Consider the following 7,220-nt stretch of genomic DNA (forward strand, 5'->3'; position numbering starts at 1 on the left):
CACACACACACACACACACACACACACACACACACACGGTTTTGAAAAAGAAAACACAGTGTACACTTTGTGGTTCCTACAGAACAAACATTGTTGAGCTTCATCCTGACCTTCAGAAGGTTGTCAGGTTTGGATGATATGATGAGGAAGCTTTGTGAACATATGAAGTTCCTCACGAGTTCCTCAGGGCTCAGTGTTCAGTGCCTTCATATGAAAGCAGAAATCTTTCCTTCACACATTTATAATCGTTTATGTGATTTATACCACGGTGTGTCTCCATTCTGGGATCTGATTGGTCGGAAAGTGTCCTTTAGTCTCGCTGGTTAGAATGTTAAAAGGTTTAAACCACAAAGCTTCTGGTCCCCTGGGAGCAGCTCCAGGTTCTCGGTGACCCTGTGCAGGATAAACACTACTGAGAATGGATGGAGTGGTTTCTATAGTAACGGCTCATCCACAGGGACTCGTGCGGTGGACAAGTCACTGAATGTGAGACTAACAATAAAAACCCCCGAGAATAAAATATCTGTTTTTTTAATTAGGTGGAGATTTCAGTGAGGAGACGTGTGTGTCACGTGTGAAGGAGTCTCCGGGGTCAGAGCTGTGTGACAGCGTAACAGAGACGCTTCACTGCTGCTAGAATTAAAGCGATAAACACAAACTAACTTCAGTAACTATAAAGGGATTTACGTCAGTCTGTAATAATCAGAAGGCTGTAATCCTGGTGTAAGTGTAATAAACCCTTAGGGACCTGCTGAGACTAATCCCACTGTGGTGGTATCACTAACTCGTCTTCATCACCCTGCTTCGTCACACACACACACACACACACACACACACACACACACACACACACACACACTGGTTTATTCTTTACATGGTGTTTACTTTTATTATTTAATCTGGCATCTGAGCACAAACCTGAAACTAAACAGCAGCGAATCAAAAGCCAGAAATGATTCGAACTTTAAACCTATTTAAAGACTCAGACCTGTTTGTTCACCGAAGGACTAAATAAGTTCTAATTTTCTACAAATATTTTCTGTCCATTTTCTCAGATTGTGTTTTTTGTATTTAACCTGCGATTAGCGCTCGGTCTCTGTCCCGCTGTCGGTCTCTGTCCCGCTGTCTGTCTCTGTCCCGCTGTTGGAGTCTTCTGTCCTCCTGGAGCTCGTCTTCTCTGAGAAACATTAAATCCATCCTGTGAGGTGAGTCTGAGCTGCACGGCTGTTACTTCTGACCTGTTTACGTCTTATCTGTTTATGTTGCGCTTGCCTAGTTAGGGTTAGGGTCAGGATTAGGGTTAGGATTAGGGTTAGGATTAGGGTTAGGGTCAGGATTAGGGTTAGGATTAGGGTTAGGATTAGGGTTAGGGTCAGGATTAGGGTTAGGATTAGGTTAGGGTTAGGATTAGGGTTAGGATTAGGGTTAGGGTCAGGATTAGGGTTAGGATTAGGGTCAGGGTCAGGATTAGGGTTAGGATTAGGTTAGGGTTAGGATTAGGGTTAGGGTCAGCGTCAGGATTAGGGTTAGGGTCAGAATTAGGGTTAGGATTTGGAGTAGGATTAGTATTAGGGTTAGGGCTAGAATTAGGGTTAGGGCTAGAATTAGAGTTAGGGTTAAGATTAGAGTTAGATTAAGGGTTAGGATTAGGAGTAGGATTAGTATTATGGTTAGGACTAGAATTAGGGTTAGGGTTAGAGTTATGGTTAAGATTAGGGTCAGGATTAGGGTTAGAATTAGGGTTAGGGTTAAGATTAGGGTTAGCAGAACAGCTGCTGTGTGGAAATCTGGGAAATCTTTGTTGTTAAAAGTCTGACGCTGGGTTTTATTTGACAGAATTCCCACAATGCAGCTGGAGTAAAGTCCTAAAGTGTGAATGACTTCACATTGAGTACGATGACATCATCGTTACTGCGACTGAGTCTGCGCTGGATTTGCTGCATTTCCTGAAAGCACTGACATTCTGAACCTTTACACTTAAAGTACATTAACCAATCTGATTAGAGAATTCCGACTGTTTACAGAGATCAGCTTCCACCCAGATCCCTGTGGGCTGAGTGAATGATAAGTGTGGAGCTGAGATGGAGCTGAGATGGAGCTGAGATGGAGCTTCTGTCCCAGGAGACCAGCGAGAAGCTGAACTCAGGTCATAAACATCAGGAGTGAAAGATGCTGTGATCCGATCAGCTGTATGTGCTGTGTGTGTTACGTAACCACCCGATTTCACAGCGCTGAGAGTGTGTGTGTGTGTGTGTGTGTGTGTGTTGGTACAGAAGCGAGGACGCTGATGGCGGCTCGTCCCTGAACAGAGGTGTGTTTAATTCGCATGGGATATTTCCCTCTCCGCTTCCTCTCTCTTCACTTCGCTGCCTGAGAAATTATCTGAACTGAGAAAGTAATCTCATTTTCTCTCTTGCATGTGGCTGCGTATTAGTCATTAAACATTAACGAACCGTCCTCGGCCCTGCCGCATTTCAATTAGCCTCCTCTTCCTCGCAAAAGCGCCTCTGCCAGGCTACAGGAAGACGACGCAGGACGGTTATGTTCATTTCTAATGCAAATGAAACGGCGCTGGCTGAATCCTAGGCGGAGACGTAATTGGGAATTATGGAAATGGTTTAGCTGTTACCTGCGATAGAGGCGTGATTGACTTCAGCTGGAGTTCATTTACACTCTAATGGAGGCGAGTCGAGCCGAGGAAGAGGATGAGGATAATGAGGATTAATGACAATTTAGGTATCCGGGTATCAAAATCGAGCAGTATGCACCGGGCGGTGGGGGGTGGGGGGGTGGGGGGTTGGGAAGAACGACTGTGAGCTTTTAGACTGCAAAGGATCATGGAGTCATACACACACACACACACACACACACACACACACACACACAGAGGAAACCCGAAAGTCTGTAAATACCCCAACGCTGAGATAGGGCACAATGTAGGATCTGGCAATATCAGGAATGCTGCATAAGATCAAAAACGTCTTCAGTTTGTTTACTAAAATGTCAGAACTTTTATTGCAACCTCAGAAAAAGCTTATCGGTCAGCGAGAAGTTACAAAAATGAAAAACTTGTCCAACCCCCTGTAAAAAAGCCCCCACAGGTGAACCGTATGTGAGGAGAACTTTCAGTCTGCAGCAACAGAGAAAAGAGAACCAGCTTCTATCTACAGCTACTTAACGTTCAGGAGAACCTCCACCTTCAGCTGGACCGTGGTCCATAAACAAGGACAAAGCAATGCAATGCAGTTCTCCTGTCCAACTGAGTCCCGTTGAGAACCTGTGACACTCAACACACAACATCTAACTGATCTGGAGATCCTGGAGCAAATCAGAACCTCCCCTGAAGCTCTAGAGTGAAGGAACTTGAAAGATCTGCTGACAAGTCATCAATAATGAGGCTGAAACCTGACTCTAAGAGTCGAGGTGGTCTTTGGATTAACCGCGTAAATAAACCTTCAAAGTTCACGAGATGTTTTTTTCCTTCTCCTTCTCTCTCTGTAATAACTACATGGAGGTTCAGACCTTCACTCGAGCTCGGTTCCTGAACTGTTCTCTGCTTTGACAGACATGTTTTCATTGTTCTGCCTTTTGTGAAACTTTCCCAGAATGCCACGCTATCTGACCACGAGCTGTCCGCCTCGGTCGGCTAACTGCAGCTAACAAGCGGAGGAGAGCGGGACGTAAATAAATAAACAGGAAAGAACAGGCGTGAAGCTCAGACACACTCCACGGAGAAGAAGATGGAGAGTTCGGGCCGAGAGCAAGAGCCGTGTGACGAGTCCGAGACGTCGTTAACTTCCTCAGGTTTGTGGGCTTGTTAATGCTGTCGGTGATGTGGGACATGTTCACTGTCCCCCAGAGAATCTGACAGGAGAGACACGAGCAGGAACCTCACCGCTACATGCTAACTGTTTCACTAGCTCGCTAATGTACTGCTGTTTAAATACTCTAATATCCAGTACACTCAATAAGTCTCTCTCTCTCTCTCACTGTCTCTCTCTCTCTCTCTCTCTCTCTCTCTCTCTCTCTCTCTCTCTCTCTCTCTCTCTCTCTCACTGTCACTGTCTCACTGTTAAAGAGTTAAAACAACAAGGCTTCAGCACCTTCACTACGCTGCAGTCGTGCGGATGAACAGAACACAGAACGTCGGGGATCCTGAGATTTTCTGTCATGAATGTAACAAATTCTCATTTCCTACTTTTAATGAAATTCCTGAATAAAATAGTGATAGATGTGTAAAGAGCTCAGTGCAGGTCAGACTTAATCCTCCTAATTTAATTTATATTACTTAGTCTGCTGAAGGTCAGAATGTGTGTGAGAGGAGGAGAGGAAGACCAGAGAGGAGGAAGGAGAGGAGGAAGGAGAGGAGGACAGAGAGGAGGATCTAGAGGAGGATAGACAGGAGGACATAGAGGAGAACAGAGAGGAGGACCAGGGAGGAGGATAGACAGGAGGACCAGAGAGGAGGACGGAGAAGAGGACAGAGAGGAGGACAGAGAGGAGGATGTAAAGGAGAACCAGAGAGGAGGACAGGACCAGAGAGGAGGACCAGAGAGGAGCACCAGAGAGGAGGACGGACATTAGGACAGACAGGAGGACCAAAGAGGAGCACAGAAAGGAGAATGTAGAGGAGGGTGGGGAGGGGGATGTAGAGGAGGACGAAGAGGAGGACGGAAAGGAGGACATTACAGAGGAAGATGGAAAGAAGATGGGAAAGAGGGCATTGAGGAGGAGGATGAAGAGGAGGACAGAAAGGAGGACAGAGAGGAGGATGAAGAGGAGGACAGAGAGGAGGATGAAGAGGAGGACAGAAAGAAGAACAGAGAGGAGGATGAAGAGGAGGATGAAGAGGAGGACAGAAAGAAGAACAGAGAGGAGGATGAAGAGGAGGACAGAGAAATAAACTTTGGATATAAAGGTCATTATGAACACAGATTTAAAGGCCACACGATTCAGACAGAGATATTTAGAGAGAGAGAAAAAGTGCTGGGACTCAGTCAACATTAATACGTGTCATATGTTATTGTGGAATATATGTGGGAGAGAGAGGGAGAGAGAGAGAGAGTGAGAGAGAGAGAGAGAGAGAGAGAATGAGGGAGAGAGTGTGTGTGTGTGTGTGTGTGTGTGTGTGTGTGTGTGAGAGAGAGAGATGCTGTTTCTTTAACTTTCATCTCTTTTATCTAGTAAATGTTGTCCATTTGTTCTTTTATTCAGCTTGCATTTCCCAGCGTGTGTGTTGTGAATGCAGGCTGTTCTCGCTCTCTCTCTCTCTTTCTCTCTCTCACTTTCTCACACACACACACACACACACACACACACACACACACACACACACACACACACACACACACACACACACAATAATGAGCAGACCACATTGATTCAGCTCAAATCCCCACAGCCACACAGAACACATCTCCAACACCACATTTCTCTCAGGAATGGAAAGTGATTGTGTGTGTGTGTGTGTGTGTGTGTGTGTGTGTGTGTGTGTGTGTGGGTGTGTGTGTGTGTGTGTGTGTGTGTGTGTGTGTGTGTGTGAAAAATCGAAAAACGAAAATAGTGAGCAACATTGTAGAGTCGAGAGAGATGGTTATAGATGGAGGTAGATGATTGGTGATGGTGTTGGATGGAGGTAGATGATTGGTGATGGTGTTGGATGGAGGTAGATGATTGGTGATGGTGACTGATGTTAAAGGGAGGTTCAGGTGATGAACAGTTAGATGATAAATGGAGTTTTGAATGGTTAAGTAATGGGTGCGGTTAGGTGATGAGTATGTAGCCATGTGGGTGGGGTCATAGGCAGTTGGATGATGAGTGAAGTTGATGACATCATCACATTCTTTATTGTAAGATTTTAACTGTGCTGGTAAAACCTCACAGTATAAAACTGGTTTAAACCTTTATTCCAAATCCAAGCCTGAACACACTGAAGATAAAGACCAAAGATAAAGGAGACTCACACACACACACACACACACACACACACACACACACACACACACACACACCCACACACACACTAGCTAATTGTGATTCTCCTCAAATGCTGGCACTGTGCTTTAACAAATTCAGCCTGGCAGCGACATGCGACAGGTGACAAAGCAGTCGATTAATTCATTACAATGAGGTGGAGGCAGTGAGATACATCATACACCAGGCTACGAGTCAGCGTGGAGGTGCGGCCACACGGCTAATTTATATTTGCTTCGATACAAAAGGGAGACGAATGAGCTGTCCTCTGTTGTAGTAAATTAAAACACAGTATGTGTGTGTGTGTGTGTGTGTGTGCGTGTGTGTGTGTGTGTGGTTCATTTTGCCATGTAAACATTAATAGTAGGTCCCAAAAGCTTTTCGTCATGATCTGTTGACTCTCATTAAACTTCTTCTCTGTTTTTTCCCTGTTCATATTTTATTTAGTTTTTTCCTGGCAGTGTGTTAAAAGGCCGCTAACTGCCTACAGATGTAGCATGAGCCGTTGACATTACGCTGCTTAGCCTAGCCAAGGTCATGGTGCAAGCTGTAATGCGTTCCTGCTAAAAAAAAACAAAAGTTCAAACCATTTTTTATTATTTTCTCAACAGGTCCCATTGATTTTTCTATCCAACACTGATACAAATGAATACAGTTAAAGGTGTGGTGTTAAATATTAAGGTACAAAGATTTTATTTAAAAAACAAACATTTGCTTTGTCATGCTAGGGTATGTTTCAGTCAGTAGATTAGCTTTGTCATGCTAGGGTATGTTTCAGTCAGTAGATTAGCTTTGTCATGCTAGGGTATGTTTCAGTCACTAGATTAGCTTTGTCATGCTAGGGTATGTTTCAGTCACTAGATTAGCTTTGTCATGCTAGGGTATGTTTCAGTCAGTAGATTAGCTTTGTCATGCTAGGGTATGTTTCAGTCAGTAGATTAGCTTTGTCATGCTAGGGTATGTTTCAGTCAGTAGATTAGCTTTGTCATGCTAGGGTATGTTTCAGTCAGTAGATTAGCTTTGTCATGCTAGGGTATGTTTCAGTAACTAGATTAACTCGCTTGCTTTAACAAGTTTACTTCTCACTCACTCAGTAGTTCAGCTACTAATTAACTTATTAACGCTAACCTTTAACTTTCTTATGAAAAGCTAGATTAGCTTTTAGCTCTATTAGCTTGTAATACTGCAGGTTAGATCAGTTAGCTTTCACTCGCTAGGTTTTACTCAGTATAAATCTCATGTAGGCT

The 7,220-nt window shown here is 44.3% G+C and overlaps 1 long non-coding RNA gene across 3 annotated transcripts in view; it reads left to right on the forward strand.

Annotated features, from left to right (window-relative positions):
- Positions 1 to 2,752, forward strand: part of LOC113650496 — a 3,325-nt gene extending 573 nt beyond the window's left edge. Inside the window, exons 2-5 of one of the 3 annotated variants that reach the window (XR_007143581.1) lie at positions 1,056 to 1,205; positions 1,837 to 2,146; positions 2,274 to 2,311; positions 2,435 to 2,752. This is a non-coding gene — a long non-coding RNA (uncharacterized LOC113650496). Of the gene's footprint in view, positions 1 to 1,055; positions 1,206 to 1,836 lie in introns of all 3 variants that reach the window. The other 2 variants (XR_007143580.1, XR_007143579.1) reach the window with 2 other exon arrangements.
- Positions 2,753 to 7,220: the final 4,468 nt, after the last annotated feature.

This window comes from Tachysurus fulvidraco, chromosome 7, assembly GCF_022655615.1.
Source record: "Tachysurus fulvidraco isolate hzauxx_2018 chromosome 7, HZAU_PFXX_2.0, whole genome shotgun sequence".
Lineage (NCBI taxonomy): Eukaryota > Metazoa > Chordata > Actinopteri > Siluriformes > Bagridae > Tachysurus > Tachysurus fulvidraco.